The following is a 23,518-nucleotide window of genomic DNA, read 5'->3' on the forward strand; positions in this document are numbered from 1 at the left end:
CTTGACAAGAGCAAGAAATAAACATTGTTGTTACTAAGCCACTAGGATTTCATGCTTTATTTTTAACCATCGCATAACTTATCCTAATTCATAAATCAATATTATGAGAGCTATAGCTGTAACAAAGACATAAAACATATATTATATGTTTAGTGAACAGGAAAAGGACAGTTTGAAACCTTACAGTGAAATTTAGAAAGATGATGAACCATATTTTGCAAAAGCAAACATTTGATAAAACTTTTGCATATAGTAACTTGAAAGCAGACAACTCCTATTCCTATTTCCTATTCATCTGGAAACTTTAGGGGATATAGTTGGAAAAATATAGTATTATAATTAGTATATTAGTATATTTGTACTGAATTAATATATTTTGAACATTATGGACAACTTTAACAAAATATTACCATCAAAAGGAGGAAGTCAGTTTAAGAACAAATTGGCCGTTTAGCAAGCTGAAATAAAAGGGAACAGAGTTCTGAAATTCTGTGCCTTCCAGAGTTAGGAAAGCTAGCTGCTTATAGACTCCTAGCAGTTGGCGATAGAATTTTAAAAGGATTGAACAAGATCCAGTGAAATGTCTCAAATAAATGTAATAAATCAAAGCTGAAACGAATAAGCTTAGGCATGGTTTCCCACTCATTTTCCTAAATAGGTGTTTACCATTAAAGTAACAGGTAAGCAAGTTGGTGAAAAGCAATGAAGTAGAGAAATTTGAGAACCACATCTGGAAAAGAACTCTGAGTATGTGATTACTGGTACATGTAAAATTAGAATAAAACAAATCAGCAGCTCTCCTGATTTGAGAAAATTTTATTGTCAAAAAGTCAGAAATTTGACTGCTTCAGAATTAAAACAAATAAGTAAATAGTAACAAACTTGAGAATCCAATTTTCCACCAGCATGAAGCACAGCCTGAATATTCCACAGCTCAGAGGAAGGTATTCTCTCTAACACTTATTTAAGATGTGGCCAAAGAGAAAAAAGGACTAGAATAAGTTTACAAATGGGTGGTGGATCGAGGAGCCATGAAGAAAAATGAATGAAATAATTTCTTCTAGGGAAATGAATTAGAGCTTAATACAGGAAAATGAATTAGGGCTTAATACAGGAAATGAAATAGCACTTAAAACAGTTTAATGCACATCCCATGCTCAAGGCTGGAGACCTTGACAATGTCTTCCCAGTCAGATTTCAGAATTGCCATGAGCAGAGATCTACTGTGTGTCTTCCATTCTCCCCCTTTATGAATAGGAATTTTTAGGCATTTGTGTGTGTGTGTGTGTGTGTGTACATGTGCGTGTATGTGAAAGAGAAAAAAAGCAGTTATATCATGTTTCTCTCCCAGGCACAATCAGAATATTTTAAATGAAGACTAATGATTAGTAGAGAGCTAAATTTGTAGTCTAAATTGCATTCAAAGTCAAATCACATCATTAGTTATATAAAAGACATTGGGCTTGGGATTATGAATCCATGTCTCTTTCTGTCTTATTCTTCATAAAAATTGAAAATTGACTTCTGATGAGCTTTTTAAGTGTTTTGAAGTAAACTGTAAAAATTATCTTCTACCTGCTTCTAATTAATGCAATGAGGTGAGATCAAACCATTTATGAACTCTTGCTTTACCAGTAAGTGGTGTCTCTTAGACTATATCAAGAAAGAAATTTGAAACAAGTTAACTTTTAACTTAGAACTTGATTTTAAAATTAGGTGTCATTCTTCAGAAACCATAAATTATTTTATGCTAACACTGTATTTATTTCCTTGGCAATGTCAAAGAGACTTTCTTTGAACATTTTATAATATGGCTCAGTATTTATAGTAGTGACAGTTAAAGTCAAAGTTTTCCTTCACATTTTCCTTAATATTAAGTTTCAAGATATTTTGCCACCAAACACATTTAAAGGTTTCCTATGACGAGTCAACAAATACAAACTGAGAACCCCACAATATAAGGCAGTATGAAAAAGGCTCATAGGAAACAAAGAGGTATAATTCAGCATAATTCACAAATTAACTATCATTCTGAAATCTTTTCAGTTTAATTGGAGATAATGTAGCAAAAGAAATACATGGATTATAATTGTCAAATGAGTGATAATAACAAAAATCTATGTGTAATTCTTCAAAGTATCTTTGCTTTCATATACATTGTATCAATGGTTCTTCATTAAAAGTATACAGGGTTATTATCCTCTCCTTTTTTTTAAAAAAATAGATTCATTCCTATTTGAATTCAATAGAGGAGTGCTTCTCCACTGTCTTGGTTCAGGGACAAATACTCAAACTGATTTTATTTAATAATACTTGGGTGGGATGTTGAAGACAGGTTTTCCTTTTCATACATTTGGGGGGTCCAGGATTCATCTTCTGATTTTTTTGGGGATTGTGACTGTCTTGAAACAATATAAGGATTGGCTACATGAGGGTAACTCTAGTGAGGATGAAGCAAAGTCTTGGAAAATGTACTTTCGCTCAAGAGGGTTCACTTATGCTGAAGAGTCAGCAAGCAACGTGCTAACTGCAGGTGATGGGAGGTGCACTCTCAACACCAGTGGGAAGAGTAATAGTACGGGCCTCAGCACAACGGAGGCACAGTGCTCACTAGTTGGTTACCACACTCCCACAAGATTCCCTGGAGCTGTCCATGGGTACATCCCTTCAAGAGGACCTTGGATGCTTACCCTGTTCCTATACATCTCATCCTTTATGTCGTCCAATAATCTACCAACCTCTCTTCCTATGACCCATCATATGTCCGTGTACCTCTTACTCACTTTTGCATCACATATTTCCAATCCCATTCCTAATGGTAGATTCACTATCTCAAGTCTGTGCTACTGTATTAATCTTCCACTAATTGGTTTCTCTGCTCTACATCTCTCTCACTTCACAAACTCCACACTGCCACACTTCCTAAAACAAATCTGATGCTATTTCCTCAAATACCAGGTTTCTCAGAACAGAACTCTACCTATCTGACAGTCCTCATCTCTCACCATGCCATACTCCCACACATGGTCTGAATATATAAGATAATTTCAGGCATTCTCTCCATCCAAAATCCTACTTCAAACTATTATGTCTTTGTTCATGTTACCACTGTTTGGAAAGACCTTTTCCTTGTATTCTACATAAAAATATTCAAATATCCTCACATTAAAAAAAAAAACCCAATACATTGCTCTATCAAGAAAAGTGAATGCCTCTTACCTTGGTAATCATGTTTGTATTTTAGGCACACTTATTCTAGAGTTATTAAACTGCATTGTAATTTTTATTTGTGAATATGTCATCCTCCCACACACTATGTGAAGTGTATAAACACAGAGCAAGCAAAAATCAATAACCACAACGACCTACTACAAACAAAATTTTTCTACCTTCAGTGGCTATTATGCTTCATCAATCACACCTGCATCTTTCCTCATGGCATAACTTTATCTTGAAATACCATGGCTTTTTTTCCATATGTTAAATTTCTAAGTATCCTAAGATTCTGTTCAAATCCCATTGCTATTAGGAAACAATTGATGCATGGTGAATGACACAAATAAGATTATTTTCCTTTTTAAATATATAATTTATTCCACAGTGTTTTAGAAAAAAATTGTTCCCTGTTCTATTCTTCCATAGCACTGTATGCATCAACAAGAACACAGAATATTTTACTGTCAAAGAGAAGAAATATAGTGGATAAGAGCTGTGGCTCTGGAGACAGACAGTTGTGAGCATGAATTATGACCCAACCAGGCACTAATTTTCAACATGGGTGAATTAATTTTGATAAGACTGAGTTTCCTAGAAAAATTGATTTCATATTAGTGCTCACATTAAAAGATTGTTTTCTGCATTGTATTTATTAAAAGACACAATGTTTACATAAAGTGCTTAACAAAGTGCCAGGGAATAAGAAGTATTTCATAAATATCACCATTATTAGATGACCAGATATGCCCTACTCCAGTTTCCTAGTAATTCTGGCATTTCCAAGATGCCCTTCCCTAGAGGATGTGGAAACATCGAGAAGGAGGAGTATCTGTTATACTTAGAAAGAGCATAGAAGCAATAATAGTGGTTAAAAATCACTGTTCTACGTGGGAGGCTTCTCGGTCAAGGACTTCACTGTACCTACTTTGGATAATACCTTTAAAAATGAGTATAATTTTTTAAGTAGGCGTCTCATGTGGACCTGAATTAGAAATGGGAATTTAGGGGGAGGAGCCAAGATGGCCGAATAGGAACAGCTCCGGTCTACAGCTCCCAGCGCGAGCGATGCAGAAGATGGGTGATTTCTGCATTTCCATCTGAGGTACCGTGTTCATCTCACTAGGGAGTGCCAGACAGTGGGCGCAGGTCAGTGGGTGAGTGCACCGTGCGCCAGCCGAAGCAGGGGTGAGGCATTGCCTCACTCGGGAAGCGCAAGGGGTCAGGGAGTTCCCTTTCCGGGGTGACAGATGGCACCTGGAAAATCGGGCCACTCCCACCCGAATACTGTGCTTTTTCCGACGGGCTTAGGAAACGGTGCCCCAGGAGAGTATAGCCTGCACCTGGCTCAGAGGGTCCTACGCCCACGGAGTCTCGCTGATTGCTAGCACAGCAGTCTGAGATCAAACTGCAAGTCGGCAGCGAGGCTGGGGGAGGGGCGCCCGCCATTGCCCAGGCTCGCTTAGGTAAACAAAGCAGCCTGGAAGCTTGAGCTGGGTGGAGCCCACCACAGCTCAAGGAGGCCTGCCTGCCTCTGTAGGCTCCACCTCTGGGGGCAGGGCACAGACAAACAAAAAGACAGCAGTAACCTCTGCAGACTTAAATGTCCCTGTCTGACAGCTTTGAGGAGAGCAGTGGTTCTCCCAGCACACAACTGGAGATCTGAGAACGGGCTGACTGCCTCCTCAAGTGGGTCCCTGACCCCTGACCCCCGAGCAGCCTAACTGGGAGGCACCCCCCAGCAGGGGCAGACTGACACCTCACACGGCTGGCCAGGTACTCCAACAGACCTGCAGCTGAGGGTCCTCTCTGTTAGAAGGAAAACTAACAGAAAGGACATCCACACCAAAAACCCATCTGTACATCACTATCATCAAAGACCAAAAGTAGATAAAACCACAAAGATGGGGAAAAAACAGAGCAGAAAAACTGGAAACTCTAAAAAGCAGAGTACCTCTCCTCCTCCAAAGGAATGCAGTTCCTCACCAGCAACGGAACAAAGCTGGACGGAGAATGACTTTGACGAGCTGAGAGAAGAAGCCTTCAGACAATCAAATTACTCCGAGCTACGGGAGGATATTCAAACCAAAGGCAAAGAAGTTGAAAACTTTGAAAAAAATTTAGAAGAATGTATAACTAGAATAACCAACACAGAGAAGTGCTTAAAGGAGCTGATGGAGCTGAAAACCAAGGCTCGAGAACTACGTGAAGAATGCAGAAGCCTCAGGAGCCGATGCGATCAAATGGAAGAAAGGGTATCAGCCCTGGAAGATGAAATGAATGAAATGAAGCAAGAAGGGAAGTTTAGAGAAAAAAGAATAAAAAGAAATGAGCAAAGCCTCCAAGAAATGTGGGACTATGTGAAAAGACCAAATCTATGTCTGATTGGTGTACCTGAAAGTGATGGGGAGAATGGAAACAAGTTGGAAAACACTCTGCAGGATATTATCCAGGAGAACTTCCCCAATCTAGCAAGGCAGGCCAACATTCAGATTCAGGAAATACAGAGAACGCCACAAAGATACTCCTCGAGAAGAGCAACTCCAAGACACATAATTGTCAAATTCACCAAAGTTGAAATGAAGGAAAAAATGTTAAAGGCAGCCAGAGAGAAAGGTCGGGTTACCATCAAAGGGAAGCCCATCAGACTAACAGCGGATCTCTCGGCAGAAACCCTACAAGCCAGAAGAGAGTGGGGGCCAATATTCAACATTCTTAAAGAAAAGAATTTTCAACCCAGAATTTCATATCCAGCCAAACTAAGCTTCATAAGTGAAGGAGAAATAAAATACTTTACAGACAAGCAAATGCTGAGAGATTTTGTCACCACCAAGCCTGCCCTAAAAGAGCTCCTGAAGGAAGCGCTAAACATGGAAAGGCACAACCGGTACCAGCCACTGCAAAATCATACCGAAATGTAAAGACCATCGAGACTAGGAAGAGACTGCATCAACTAACGATCAAAATAACCAGCTAACATCATAATGACAGGATCAGATTCACACATAACAATATTAACTTTAAATGTAAATGGACTAAATGCTCCAATTAAAAGACACAGACTGGCAAATTGGATAAAGACTCAAGACCCATTAGCGTGCTGTATTCAGGAAACCCATCTCATGTGCAGAGACACACATAGGCTCAAAATAAAAGGATGGAGGAAGATCTACCAAGCAAATGGAAAACAAAAAAAGGCAGGGGTTGCAATCCTAGTCTCTGATAAAACAGACTTTAAACCAACAAAGATCAAAAGAGACAAAGAAGGCCATTACATAATGGTAAAGGGATTAATTCAACAAGAAGAGCTAACTATCCTAAATATATATGCACCCAATACAGGAGCACCCAGATTCATAAAGCAAGTCCTGAGTGACCTACAAAGAGACTTAGACTCCCACACATTAATAATGGGAGACTTTAACACCCCACTGTCAACATTAGACAGATCAACGAAACAGAAAATCAACAAGGATACCCAGGAATTGAACTCAGCTCTGCACCAAGCAGACCTAATAGACATCTACAGAACTCTCCACCCCAAATCAACAGAATATACATTTTTTTCAGCACCACACCACACCTATTCCAAAATTGACCATATACTTGGAAGTAAAGCTCTCCTCAATAAATGTAAAAGAACAGAAATTATAACAAACTATCTCTCAGATCACAGTGCAATTAAGCTAGAACTCAGGATTAAGAATCTCACTCAAAACTGCTCAACTACGTGGAAACTGAACAACCTGCTCCTGAATGACTACTGGGTACATAACGAAATGAAGGCAGAAATAAAGATGTTCTTTGAAACCAACGAGAACCAAGACACAACATACCAGAATCTCTGGGATGCATTCAAAGCAGTGTGTAGAGGGAAATTTATAGCACTAAATGCCCACAAGAGAAAGCAGGAAAGATCCAAAATTGACACCCTAACATCACAATTAAAAGAACTAGAAAAGCAAGAGCAAACACATTCAAAAGCTAGCAGAAGGCAAGAAATAACTAAAATCAGAGCAGAACTGAAGGAAATAGAGACACAAAAAACCCTTCAAAAAATCAATGAATCCAGGAGCTGGTTTTTTGAAAGGATCAACAAAATTGATAGACCGCTAGCAAGATTAATGAAGAAAAAAAGAGAGAAGAATCAAATAGATGCAATAAAAAATGATAAAGGGGATATCACCACCGATCCCACAGAAATACAAACTACCATCAGAGAATATTACAAACACCTCTACACAAATAAACTAGAAAATCTAGAAGAAATGGATAAATTCCTCAACACATACACCCTCCCAAGACTAAACCAGGAAGAAGTTGAATCTCTGAATAGACCAATAACAGGAGCTGAAATTGTGGCAATAATCAATAGCTTACCAACCAAAAAAAGTCCAGGACCAGATGGGTTCACAGCCGAATTCTACCAGCGGTACAAGGAGGAGCTGGTACCATGCCTTCTGAAACTATTCCAATCAATAGAAAAAGAGGGAATCCTCCCTAACTCATTTTATGAGGCCAGCATCATCCTGATACCAAAGCCTGGCAGAGACATAACAAAAAAAGAGAATTTTAGACCAATATCCTTGATGAACATTGATGCAAAAATCCTCAATAAAATACTGGCAAACCGAATCAAGCAGCACATCAAAAAGCTTATCTACCATGATCAAGTGGGCTTCATCCCTGGGATGCAAGCCTGGTTCAATATACGCAAATCAATAAATGTAATCCAGCATATAAACAGAACCAAAGACAAAAACCACATGATTATCTCAATAGATGCAGAAAAGGCCTTTGACAAAATTCAACAACCCTTCATGCTAAAAACTCTCAATAAATTAGGTATTGATGGGTCGTATCTCAAAATAATAAGAGCTATTTATGACAAACCCACAGCCAATATCATACTGAATGGGCAAAAACTGGAAGCATTCCCTTTGAAAACTGGCACAAGACAGGGATGCCCTCTCTCACCACTTCTATTCAACATAGTGTTGGAAGTTCTGGCCAGGGCAATTAGGCAAGAGAAGGAAATCAAGGGTATTCAATTAGGAAAAGAGGAAGTCAAATTGTCCCTGTTTGCAGATGACATGATAGTATATCTAGAAAACCCCATTGTCTCAGCCCAAAATCTCCTTAAGCTGATAAGCAACTTCAGCAAAGTCTCAGGATACAAAATCAATGTACAAAAATCACAAGCATTCTTATACATCAATAACAGACAAACAGAGAGCCAAATCATGAGTGAACTCCCATTCACAATTGCTTCAAAGAGAATAAAATACCTAGGAATCCAACTTACAAGGGATGTGAAGGACCTCTTCAAGGAGAACTACAAACCACTGCTCAAGGAAATAAAAGAGGATACAAACAAATGGAAGAACATTCCATGCTCATGGGTAGGAAGAATCAATATCATGAAAATGGCCATCCTTCCCAAGGTAATTTACAGATTCAATGCCATCCCCATCAAGTTACCAATGACTTTCTTCACAGAATTGGAAAAAACTACTTTAAAGTTCATATGGAACCAAAAAAGAGCCCACATCGCCAAGTCAATCCTAAGCCAAAAGAACAAAGCTGGAGGCATCACGCTACCTGACTTCAAACTATACTACAAGGCTACAGTAACCAAACAGCATGGTACTGGTACCAAAACAGTGATATAGACCAATGGAACAGAACAGAGCCGTCAGAAATAATGCCACATATCTACAACTATCTGATCTTTGACAAACCTGACAAAAACAAGAAATGGGGAAAGGATTCCCTATTTAATAAATGGTGCTGGGAAAACTGGCTAGCCATATGTAGAAAGCTGAAACTGGATCCCTTCCTTACACCTTATACAAAAATCAATTCAAGATGGATTAAAGACTTAAATGTTAGACCTAAAACCATAAAAACCCTAGAAGAAATCCTAGGCAATACCATTCAGGACATAGGCATGGGCAAGGACTTCATGTCTAAAACACCAAAAGCAATGGCAACAAAAGCCAAAATTGACAAATGAGATCTAATTAAACTAAAGAGCTTCTGCACAGCAAAGGAAACTACCATCAGAGTGAACAGGCAACCTACAAAATGGGAGAAAATTTTCGCAACCTACTCATCTGACAAAGGGCTAATATCCAGAATCTACAATGAACTCCAACAAATTTACAAGAAAAAAACAAACAACCCCATCAAAAAGTGGGCGAAGGACATGAACAGACACTTCTCAAAAGAAGACATTTATGCAGCCAAAAAACACATGAAAAAATGCTCACCATCACTGGCCATCAGAGAAATGCAAATCAAAACCACAATGAGATACCATCTCACACCAGTTAGAATGGCAATCATTAAAAAGTCAGGAAACAACAGGTGCTGGAGAGGATGTGGAGAAATAGGAACACTTTTGCACTGTTGGTGGGACTGTAAACTAGTTCAACCCTTGTGGAAGTCAGTGTGGCGATTCCTCAGAGATCTAGAACTAGAAATTCCATTTGACCCAGCCATCCCATTATTGGGTATATACCCAAAGGACTATAAATCATGCTGCTATAAAGACACATGCACACGTATGTTTATTGCGGCATTATTCACAATAGCAAAGACTTGGAACCAACCCAAATGTCCAACAATGATAGACTGGATTAAGAAAATGTGGCACATATACACCATGGAATACTATACAGCCATAAAAAATGATGAGTTCACGTCCTTTGTAGGGACATGGATGAAATTGGAAATCATCATTCTCAGTAAACTATCGCAAGAACAAAAAACCAAACACTGCATATTCTCACTCATAGGTGGGAATTGAACAATGAGAACACATGGACACAGGAAGGGGAACATCACACTTTGGGGATTGTTGTGGGGTGGGGGTAGGGGGGAGGGATAGCATTGGGAGATATACCTAATGCTAGATGACGAGTTGGTGGGTGCAGTGCACCAGCATGGCACATGTATACATATGTAACTTACCTGCACGTTGCGCACATGTACCATAGAGCCTAAAGTATAATAATAATAATAATAATAATAATAATAATAATAATAATAATAATAATAAAAAGAAAAAAAAAAGAAATGGGAACTTAGATGTTATTTCAGTTTTTCATTCAAAACTGGATTACATGCTAATTCCAATGGCTTCAAAAAAAATTTTTAAAGAAACAATTTGGCCCACAATGAAAGGACTTCAACTGACCCTCTGAAATAAGACATAACTATGTGAGAGAATAATGAACAATGAATGAAATGTAGGCTTTTGATCAAACAGAGCAATAGGTGGGGAAGCATGTTTGCTCGGCATGGGCAGTGGTATTGGGAAACATGTTATGTTAATGTCGGGGTCCTTAACCAGGTGAAGCAGACTAACACTTAGATGCAGCATCTAGAAAAATAACCCAGCCCAACAATTTCCTCCTGACCATTAAGGGAATAACAGCATATCCTACAATCATAACTAAATCTGAAGATCAAAATTTCAGTAATTGTGCAGTGAGGAAAATTCCCAAAACTTCATTTATCCAAGGTTAACGATAATCTGGACTCCAAAACCTGGACTGGAAAAAAAATGATTATTTCTTAAGTAATTTAGACTAAAGTTGATATGAAGATGCCCCAGCCTTCTAGAAACTAAAGACATTTTTTTTTTCTTTTTAGGTTTCAGGAAAATTAAAAAAAAATGTGATGTAGATTCATAAGATTCTAAGCCTCACTCTGTTTTGGAAAAAAATAATGGAAAAACTTCACTTGATAGAAACCAATATAGAGTTTACTTTAATTTTAAAGAAGATGTTCACCTCAAATTTACAACTTTTTAGTTTTAAATATCTGCTAAAAGAATATTTTTTGTGCATCTGTTAATTTTTTGGTTTCTGATTTGTCTCAGTTCATTGATTATCCTGAAGTTAAGCTGTCATCTGCATTTAGTTGTCAAATTTTTTATGCAAAATAAACTGTTAGCATAGTGTTTATATAATGTTATGGGTTTGTGAGTTAGTATTTCCATAATAGCTATTAATGTAATTTACATTTGCCTATTTCAATATGGGGAGAAAAAAGCAGTGATATGAGGCTTACTATGTGGGTACCAAATAATACACATGTACTGTATTACATAATACATGTGTTTCATTAAAATCTATGTGATTTTAGTATTTTAGGGTTCAGAACATGAATTATATTTCAAATATCACCTCATAAATTTATAAACGAGGCCATGCTATATTACCCAGATGCTCTTTTTTTCAAAATGTGAAGTCTACTAACAATACACTCCTTTTAGTGTACATCTTTAAAATTTTGACAATGTAGCCCTTCTCAAAGTATGTTGAGGGTAATTGACTAATGACATATGCATTTTATGGGTAAAAAAATCCAATCCCTTTTAGAAAATATTTTTGGAAAAGTCTAAGTAAAATAAGAGGTAAGCACTTTTTCTCCTAAATGACCTCTAAATATCTACAATCAAAATTTGCAATACTCAGATTCAAACTTAAGAAAATAGTAGCATTTCTGTCATGGAAGTGTAATGTAGGTTAACCAAATGTTATATGTATATATATGTACATTTTTAATTTTTCCCATCAATTAATAATTACTGAAACATTTTACATTTAAAACATTTACACATTTATATACATACACTTCTATAAGTATACATTTTCCAAGAGTAAACAGTAATATTTTAGTGAAATAAATATTAATATTTTGATGAAAAACTATTTTTAAAACTTTGATAAATTCATGCCTAATTGCCTTGTAGAAATATCACCAGTTTCAAATATCTTGAACAGTACATGGGAGACTGTTTCTCTATACTCTCACCCAATTAGAACAACATAAATTTTAAAACCATTGCAACCTGATAAGTGAAAAATACTTCAGCATTTCATTAATTCACTATTATTTTACTACTGTTTCATGTGACCATCTTTCATCTATTTATAGTTTTTTTCTTCGTTACTTCTCTCTCTTGCTATACATTAAATAACATGCATTTAATGCCCAGCTCCAGTCCATCTTTAAAATAGTCTAGGGACACAATAAGAAATAGAACACAGAGTATGCAATTGTAAGGCAGCAAGAATTCCCTTATACACTAGCAGTTAGAATCCAGATGCTCATGTGTTTCCTTCACCAGGCGAATAGTATACATTTGGCAACGGACCTGAAATTCACTCCTTCTGACTGGCAGATCGCCACACATGAAGCATTATACAAACGGTCGCTGACTTACAATGGTACTACTTAATGATTTTCAAACTCCCATGATGTGAAGGCAATAGCTATCAGCAGAAAGCGGTAGGATGCTTTCTGGTGATGCTGGGCCAGTCAGCCAAGTGATTTGGAGAGTACACTGTGTACTCTGGAGAGTATACTGTGTTGCCAGATGATTTTACCCAACTGTAGCATAGTATGAGTGTTTAAGATAGGTTAGGCTAGCTATGATGTTCAGTAGATAGGTGTATTACATGCATTTTTTAGTTACTGTATCTTTCACTTAGTGTGGGTTTGTTGTGACATAATCTCATCATAAGCCTAGGAGCATCTGTATACAAAACTTCAAGTATGCTTCAGCAAGGAACTACGGGGGCATTAAGGAGCTTCTTTTATTATTTTTAATACAGATTTTTAATCGAGTTTCTTTCTATTTCTACTATAGATCAAAATGAAAAAAATTCAACTAAATTGTCATGCTTGTCCATTTTCACACTTGGACTGGTCCTTTGTCATCTGGCCTAGCCTTCACTTTTCTGGCAACAGAACTTGTATTTTTTTTGGAGAAATAATTGTTTTATTCAATATTTTAAGGTTCTGCAGAATGAAGGATACTTAAGCTATGTTGTTGCAGACAGCAAAGCTTTGACAAGAGAGAAAACATTAAAGAAAATAAATTGACTAAAAATAATGTAGAACTCTCTAATAATTAGAAAGAGGCACTGTAGATAGATGCACTGAATTAGAAATATTCCATTGTTCTCCATTGGTTAGGAGAATGAACTAGATAACATTTGTTTTAATACTATAAGCTCTAGGGTACATTTGCAAAATGTGCACAATGTGCAGGTTTGTTACGTAGGTATACATGTGCCATGATGGTTTGCTGCACCCATCAACTCGTCATTTCCATTAGGTATTTCTCCTAATGCTATCCTTTCCCCAGCCCCCCAACCCCTGACAGGCCCAGGTGTGTGATGTTCCCCGCCCTGTGTCCAGGTGTTCTCATTGTTCAATTCTCACCTATGAGTGAGAACATGCGGTGTTTGGTTTTCTATCCTTGTGATAGTTTGCTTAGAATGATGGTTTCCAGCTTCATCCATGTCCCTGCAAAGGGACATGAACTCATCCTTTTTTATGGCTGTATAGTATTCCATGGTGTATATGTGCCACATTTTCTTAATCAGGTCTATCATTGATGAACATTTGGGTTGGTTCCATGTCTTTGCTATTGTGAATAGTGCCACAATAAACATACATGTGCACGTGTCTTTATAGTAAGCATGATTTATAATCCTTTGGGTATTTTCTTTGAGAAGTCAGACTTCCTGGCTCATTCAGGCCATTTGGCTTGGGTGAACTGATGCCACATACAAGGATTCATGTTACCAATGCTTGATCAATCAGAGAACTTATCTTTTTTTCAAGTTCCAGAATACATGTGCAGAATGTGCAGGTTTGTTACGTAGGTATACATGTGCCATGGTGGTTTGCTGTACCTATCAACGTGCCATCTAGTTTTAAGCCCCGCATGCATTAGCATTTGTCCTAATGTCCTCCCTCCCCTTGTCCTCTGTCCCCCGACAGGCCCCAGTGTGTGTTGCTCTCCTTCCTGTGTCCAGAGAACTCATCTTTTACTTCTGTAATTAGTCCATGATTGGCACATGGCCCAATCAGAGCAAATTAGAGCTTATTTTGTGTTTTGCTGATGGAAAGCCCTTTTCCTTTTGGAATAGCTTTTAAAAAGGTGGGGGGATATATACTGCCAGAAGTCTCTTTGCCACCATGGCAAATGACCTTGTCTGAAGATGAAGCCAACATATAGGAAAACAGAGTTAAGAGATGGAGAAAAAGTTCAGATATCATAGCTTAAACAGTTGAATCCAGCTATACATAGGTTTTCCAGTTAAATGAACAAATATGCCCCCTTTCTATTCAAGCTAATTTGTATTGGGTTTTTTGATGTCAATGCAGAAAGATTCTTAACTACTGCAATTATTCATGTTGTCTCTTTTTCTTTTGGAGTGTGCATTTTAAAATAGATTTATAAGAAGTTTCTTTGCTTTGAAAATATGAACACTTTTTATGTAAATTTTTTTCAGATGACTATTTTTCTTTTAATTGTGTTTATGATGTTTTTGTCATAGAATTTTGATAATTTTATATTTTTCTTACTTTATGTATTTCAGTCTAACCTTTATGGTTTCTTCCTCAGGTAACTACAGATTTATAAAATCATACTACACTTACTTATTTCACCCATTTTCTAAAAATTCCCATCTGCAACACATACTAAATTCTGTCACTTTCAGGAGTCTCCCTTTTTCGTTTCACTGTTTTCTGTCTTGTAATATATTACCACACTTATTTTGATTATTTTAACTTTTTGATATGTTATAATGGCATTATTTTTTATTTCTCCATAATTTTCCTGGCTGTTACTGCATTTTTATTGTCTCAGTAGTGTGCCAGCAGAATTTTATAATAATTTTATCATATTTTCTAAAATAATACTTGAATTTAGGTTAAAGTTGTACTAAATATGTAAACTAGTTGATGAGACTGTCTTTTAATTTGTATTCAAGGAACTCCATAATATTTCCTCTTGTAAATTTATTTTTTATTATATTGTATTACTATTCATGTGAATAGATTAGAAAACTATGGGTTTTGGTATATTTCTTTCTATAAGACATTAGTTATCTCATGCCAGTTTTAATAGTTATGTAACTAAATCTTTTAGAACTTATTTGCAGACAGTTGCATTCCTGTAAACCTTAAAGCTTTTGACTCAAAATCCTTCTATTTCTTTTGTGAATTGGCTAATATTTCCAATAAAATGTTAAATAGTAATGGTAATAGACATGATTTTTTTATTTCTAATGTTAATAGAAATTTTCTAGCTTCAAGTAATATTGTGATGACTGTAAGTGTATGTGTATATGTGTGTTTGTATGCACACATACAGATTAAATTCACATTTATATAGAATAGTTCAATTGACAAGGGAAGTCTTAGGTCAGAGCTGCAAATAGCTTTTCTATAGGGTACAGATATATAGCTAAAAGCTATGTGGGCACCTTGGCAAACTGGAGAATACACTACTTACTTGAAGAAGTAACCACTATCCAATAGTGAAATAATCAGATATTCTAATTAGACCAGAAGCTATAGTTCTCATGTTTTAAATGTTGGCAAATCTATATGAATAGATGAGATAATGCTGTAGTAACAAACGATTTGAAAATTGTAATGGCTTACAGCAACAAAATGTATTTCTTGTCCATCCTACATGGCCATCACAGGTTACCTGCAGCTCTGCTGCTTGTGTGTTCCATGTCATAGTCACTCCAGGCTGATTGAGTTGCATCAGAGAAAAGAGAATGTGGCAAAGAATCCAGTGGTTGTTAAAGCCAAAATATGTCAATAACACTTCACATGACAAAACAGTCATATGGCCAATACTAACGTCTTGGTTGGGAAAACATAATTCTTCCCCAGAGTGGAGAAGAGAAGAGCAACTAATTCAACTTAACAGCAAGTAATTTATAATGTATGTGAATACAAGTGGGAAAAACAAAACTTGTCAGCAGAGAGCTTTTGCTTGTGGACCACCATTTTGCAAGCTTCATTTCAGGTTCTTTAATTCTCAATTCTGGTTCTAAAATCATATGATTAATGGGTCTCAAATTCACTGAACCAAAAAAAAAAAAAAAATACAGTTGATTGTAGCTATAAGCCTTCCAATATCCTTTGGAAAATAGCAGAAACAGAACTCCAAAATACCCTTTGGTGGCCTTGTGGAAGAATTGTTGAACTATAAACCTTGAGTGACCATTTAAGAAAAACTAGAATTAAAATTCATTCCTTGAAGTCAAGACAAACACTCAATCTCATTTTTTATCGTACAAATTTCTTAAATTCGTTTAAAAATCTAAATCACTAGGCTTCCATGGTGTATTTATTTCTAGCCATAATGTAGAACACAGTCATTCATTTTAAGATCTTCATCCCAAATCAAATAATGACCTCAAAAATAACAAGCACATTTCCATAAAATAAAATCCATTAACTTATCTGTCAATAATTTCTTCTTAAATGTTCAATTGATCTTCCCAAGGTAATTCTCATTGTCTGAAAGGGTTTCTTGAACCAATATAATGTTTTTTAAAGACTAAATAAGCTACCCCAATAGACAAAGAGAAGCTTTGCTTATACCTCTTTTCAAAGAGGGACATGTCAGAGCTGCAGAGTGCTGTCAGGGGACTGAGTGCAGCAGTCAGGGGACTGAGTGCAGCTGCCAGGAGCTGCCAGGTACTTCAGCATTGCCTCAGCGGCAGCAGACCACCTCACCCAAGGTTATGTTCCTTTCACAGCTGCCTATATCCAATAACTGGTTGATATGGGGTATATCAATCATCCCATATATGGGGGCAGAAAAAACTCACAAACTTAGCCCAACTTGGAAGAACTCTGATGGGCTTTGTTAGCTCCGGAGCTCCTTAACAGAAATTCCAATCAAATTTTTAAACTATAACATGATTTATTTTTTTTTTAGGAAAGTGAGAAACTGTTTTCATTAGTAGGAACTTTACATAGTATCTTTGATACTATGGTAAGGGTTATTTAAAATGTTTAGCTTCACCTATTGATTTTATTATATTTTGGTTTTATTTCATTACAAATATTATATGTTGTTACAGATTGACTATATTTTGTGTTTCAGTTTGTATTAATGAGAGATTCCTGCATTGTTTAATGGACAAATATTTCACTGTTGTATTGGCCAAATTTTTCAAATATGTGCCATAGATCACAAAGATCACAATGGTAATCTGAATGGTGAGAGGAATGAGGTAGGTGAGTTGGAAAGAGGACAGAAAAGAACTAGTTTTATTCTGGTTGTTATCATAAATCTTTTAACACTGTTGGCTTTTTAAAATAATTTTCTTGGAATTCTTGGGTAAATATAGAAACAACGTAATTTAAAAGGGAAAGAAAAATAGGCAATAAAATGTAGGAGAAAATGCTGCTTACTAAACACTTTTTAATGTTCTAGGCATTGAGCTGAATATTTGTCTTACCTACTCTTCCCAGAAACCAAGATCTATCTCATTTGCTTAAGGTAACTTAGCAAAACAAGACTCAGCTTTTGTTCCAAGCAATTTGTCTCCAGAGAGCCAATAGTAGGCATCATTGCAAGTTCCTCTCTTGAACCAAAATATTGGTACAGGAAATGATTGCTACGGAAATGCAGGCATGAGATGAATTGCGATAGATGCTAAGATGGATTAAAACTTAGACTTGCCTCTTAAAGTACTGATGTCAATTTTTAATAAGGAAGGATGTCGGGGGGAGTATTCAGTACACTGCACATGGTTGTGTAATAGTGTGTGAATTGTATGTCTGCAGTCAGTAGGCCCAGAGTGAGCAAGACTGTGGAGACAGAAATAATGCAAGGCAAATATGCTACCCTAAATTATTGATTTATTTTAACATGCACATTTTTTAAAAGGCAATAGTCTTGATCTATGATGCACACACTCATTCAACCCTCAAAGAAAAAAAAAGTCATTCCCACAGCCTATGTGTAACATACTAAGTCAAATGCCAAAGGATTTTCTTTGGCATATCCATGAATTATTTATTTAGCTCTTCTTGTTTGTGCTATCCTTGGGCAACAAAAATGTTTAATACTACTCTCACTTGTTTTCAACCTTGCACGACCATATGCCTGCTGTCAGGCAGGAACTGTGCCTTTTTTCCACTAAACAATGAGCCTCCATTGCCTGGCAAAAACCTGTCACGAGTAGGTGTAAATATTCTGAAGTAATTAATAAATGATTATTTGATGTGACACTGAGAAAAATTTTCCATGTATATTTCCCATTACCTATTTGTCGCTAGTTCCTACTGAAGAGTGTTAATGTTCTCCCTCGGAAATGGTAAATGACAGTTTAAATTACATGAGACGAAGAAGAATTGTAATTGTATCAGGGTCTTTTCAGTGAATAAATTATGATGTACATAGAAATTTCTCCTAAAGCCTTTCAGCGGTTCTAATATTACCATAAATGACTACAATAGTGTGTGTACCTTTAGCATTTCATTTGAATCCCAAATTGAATAAATGACAAAGTGTATTTTTTTATTCAAGAGAATATGACACAAACTTGCACTATTTTACAAATGTCCAAACTACAGTAGAGACTATAAATATACCATTCTATTTTGCTTTCTTGCAACTTCAATAAAATTGTTATTTTTATTTATTTCATTTTATAGTGATTGGCATGAGTCTTTAAAAATTTTCCAGCCAAAATTAATGGCTATTTCTTCAAATTAATTGCACCACTTCTATTAATACATCATTCTCTACAAAGTATATAAAAAGTCTTTTAATGCCAAGAATGCAAACATAGCATAATATGCTGTGTGGTAATGATACCAGTTATATATAAAATACATGGTAAGAAAAAAAACTTGTCAGACTAACTTTAAAAATAGAGCTTTTTTTCTTATAAATTATGAGGTACACGAGATTACAAGAAAAATATTGCTGAATATTTTTTATTTGTCAGTGTTCCCTGATGAAACCTCATTATAAAAAGTCAGATTTTTCACCTTCCAGAACTTCCATGTGGTTTCTAAAATAGTCAATCTGGAAATATCTGTGAGCACTTATTTCCAATTTTAATTTCATGGGAATGAGACTAGAAATTGGCCCAAATGTATGTTCATTTTTACACTGCTGCAAAATTAAATCATTAATTTTAAATCTTATAATTGAAGCATGCATATCTTTTTGACTTAGATATATTTTAAATACTTGAAAGCTACAGTAACATATTCCAATTTGAAACATATTTTTTCCAAATCCATTTAATTCTATTAATTTTATATTTTCCTACAATCTATAAAAATATTAATTATTTCTCACTTATGAGTAGTGGTATTACATTATAATATTTTCTGTAGGATATTTAATGACCAGATACATTTTTAAAAATGTTTAAATCATTTATAAATTTGAAGGGAAATAACGTTTATACTTTTAATAATTCCACAGCAAATCACCATTGAGAACTGGGAAATTAATTGATCTAGAAATATACATATAAATTTTGTATTATAAATTATTCCTGGAACAAGGAAAATAACATGTGATGAATCAGAGTGAGCTTTGAAAGCAGCCGCAACAGGACTTGGATGTTACTAGCTATGGAACCTTGAGAAAATTCCTATTCCTTAACTGTCATTTTTTATTTCAGGAAAATAAGGAATACTGATAAGACCTACTAAAGTGGTCTATCATTAAAGTTAGATTACGTAACACATGCACCTAGGCATATTAGTCCTTCAAACTATTGGTTTGTTTGCTTTTCCTTTCTTCCCCGTCCTGTTTCCTTATTGGGAATATGATAGTGGTTACGAGCATGAGCTTTGTGTTAGAATATTTGGATTTAAATGTAGCTCTGCCATTTAACAGCTATAATAACTGTTAAAACATTTTCAACCCTTCTGTGCTTCAGTTTTTCCATCTGTAAATTGGAGATGGCAACAGACAGTACTTAATTCATGGAGTTTTCTGAGTATCAAATGAGTTAATACATTAATGGGTAATGCTTGATCCATAGTAAAAGTTAAAGTTTTAGATATTCTTGACACCTAGAAATAGAGGGTCTTATTTCCCAATAGTATTTACCAAGGACAATGTATTTTTCCATACCTATAGTGGGATGAATAGTGTCCCTCGCATAAATGTATATCAACCCAGGACCTCAGAATGTGATCTTATTTGAAAATAGGATTTTTGCTGATATAATTAAGGTAAGGATGCAAATGAGAGCATACTAGATTAAGATACGCCCTAACTCCAATGGGAGTGTCTTTGCAAGAGACAAAAAGGGGCACACAAGGACACAGAGAAGAACGTGATGTGAACATTGAGACAGAGATGAGTCCACAAGCCAAGCTATGCTAAGTGCTGGTGACCACCAGAAGCTAAGAGAGTGGTACCACACAGTTTCTCCCTTGGAGTCTCCAGAAAGAATCAACCTTGCTGACATCTTAATTTGGGGCTTCTGGCCTCCTGAACTTTGAGGGAATACATTTCAGTTGTTCTAAACCACACAGTTTATAAAAATTTGTTATGCTAGCACTAGAAAATGAATATAATTCTCTATGTCTTTTACCATATAGAAAAAATCTGTAAGATGAGTGTTATTACGAGGGATTTCATACTAATTTGGTGATGATGGAGTTTGATGTAGGCAAGCATAAGAGGATCAAGGATTTGGCAGCTCTACCTTTTTATACCAAGGCCTGTATAAATTAGAGAGCAGTGCTAAAAAAGAATCAGCTTTGCCGGGCGCAATGGCTCACTCCTGTAATCCCAGCAATTTGTGAGGCCGAGGCGGGTGGATGACTTGAGGTCAGAAGTTCGAGACCAGCCTGCCCAACATGGCGAAACCCCATCTCTTCTAAAAATACAAAAATTATCTGGGCATGGTGGCGGGTGCCTGTAATCCCAGCTACCCAGGAGGCTGAGGCAGGAGAATGGATTGAACCTGGGAGGTGGAGGTTGCAGTGAGCCAAGATTGCGCCATTGCACTCCAGCCTGGGTGACAAGAGCGAAACTCTGTCTCAAAAAAAAAAAAATCAGCTTCATGGCAGTTATCGTCTCCCTTGGAATAGTCAGATTCTCATTTCTGAGGCATTGTAAACCCTGCTGCTCAATGCATTGGGTAAGATTCCATTTAGGAGCATCACTCTCTGAAATCCGAGAATATTCCCATTTAGAAGGGTTTGAATGAATCTAATCTAAAGCCCACCAATTTTTTTACACTATAGTAAATAAGTGTAAAACATTTTCAACAACATTCTTTCTCAGAGCACATGTAATAAGCCCCAAATAAGAAATGAATCAACACAATTATTATGTACAATACTATTTTGTGTTTGAAATCAAAACACCAAAGGTAATTTTATATGTTCTTTAGAGACTAGAAAGATCTCCACTTCAGTCAATTCCAGGAACAGTCTGGGTTTCCCATTTTCCTCATTAAAGATTTACAAATTAAACTATAAAATTCTGGATCACAAATTAATAAAGTCAAAGCTGAATAAGCAACCTACTATTTGTTTCAATATTTTGTATCTTTTCACAAATGTAAAGATGAAGGAATTTAAAGACAATTTAATACTTTAACACCATAGTATTCAAAGTACTACATAAGACTTTCTAAGGAAAATAAAAACCTGAAATTTTATTTCAAAGTAGATGGAATTAATTAGTTAGATTTCTGAGTGATTATTGCATTTAATGGGAAATTTGTATTTTAGAATTGGAATATGTTAAAATTATGTCAGTTTTCATCTCAATTATAACATTCTAGGAAAGGGAATTCAAAAATCATTAGGACAGCTGTATCTTAATAGAAGGGATTTAGATTTATTTTAGAGATCATTTGATGTCTTTGCATATGTTACATCTGCTCAAGATTACATTTAGGTGCTTATTTGACAAATAATCAACAATTTGCCTGCATGACTGCAATATTTTTAAATGACAATATAAATAAAATACATTAAATCATAGCACTAATAACTAGCATCAGTAACTGGCATGAGACTCTTAATCATAATTGCTCTGTTTCAGAAAATTAGTTTCTATACAAATCAATCCTAAATATAGGTGATTAAAAGTGAAGTGAACTATATGTGAAATAGTCTTCTGCTAATTGAATAAAATAAAATGTGCCATAAATAAACCTTAATATATAAAATATAAAGTAAACAGACAAACTAGAAATCGTGTGTTTTACCAAGGAGCACAACCCAACAACAGGTCCTATTGAATATGTAAGAGGAAAAGGTTTAAGTTTTCTTGAGTGATTCTGGTGGCACACACAGAAAAATAGACTATGTGAAAGAAGTACAAACTTTATGAAGGACCTATTATACAGGTATTCTTTGCAAGAGTGAAAAACGATAACTTTAAAACACTAATCTGAACGATATCATAACACTTAAAAATTGTGAAACTAGAGTAATGAATTCTGCAAGTGCTGGAGCTTATGCCTGATCTGTTTGGCATTAATTTTTTTTTATCATAAACGCCACTTATGTAAGAACATTCTTTAAGTTATGAGTCCATATGTTGAACTTAACTACAGTAGCTATTGAAGTGGAAGTGGAAGTTAACCTGTGACAGCTGCAAATGATTAACTTATCCACAGTTGAAGATTGATAAATTTTAAAGGATTAAATGTCTATATTAATACCTATTTCTGAGACTATTGTATTGAATTACTTTATTTAAACGTGCATGAATTTTCTCCAATGCAGTATTTAACATAAGTACAATATAGCAAGAAAAATAAACTATGCATATGCATAAGAGATACATTCCTTTGTATTTCACATAACAACCTAATAGTTCATATTTCCCAAATAAAATAGTTGCTTAATCATTTTAAACTTTGGCATATTTCAACCTATTGCTCCAAAAAAGTAGAGAAAATCCCCCAAACAATATGATATTGATGTGACACTTTCAATCTATACACTATACAAGCATGGAAACTAATGGTATTTAATGGTTGATATGGTTTGGCTGTGTTCCCATCCAAATCTCATCTTGAACTGTAGCTCCATAATTTCCACATGTCATGGAAGGGACCCAGTGGCAGTTAACTGAATCATATGGCCAGGTTTCTCCCATGCTGTTCTCATGATAGTGAATAAGTCTCGTAAGATCTGATGGTTTTATAAAGGGGAGTTCCCCTACACAAGCTCTCTTGCCTGCCACCATGTAAGATGTGCCTTTGCTTCTCTTTTGCCTTCTGCCATGATTGTGAAGGCTCCCTAGCTAGATGGAACTGTGAGTCCATTAAACCTCTTTCCTTTATAAATTACCCAGTCTCAGGTATGTCTTTATTAGCAGTGTGAGAAGAGACTAATACAATGGTCCTTTAGAGATAATTTATATCTTAGAAGATTTCAGGTAGGTGATCTAATGTGATTACAATGTAGCATGTGACTTTTCAGAGTTAAGACAGAACGTTGAAACTTCTGGGCACCA

Source organism: Pongo abelii, chromosome 6, assembly GCF_028885655.2.
Source record: "Pongo abelii isolate AG06213 chromosome 6, NHGRI_mPonAbe1-v2.0_pri, whole genome shotgun sequence".
Classification (NCBI taxonomy): Eukaryota; Metazoa; Chordata; class Mammalia; order Primates; family Hominidae; genus Pongo; species Pongo abelii.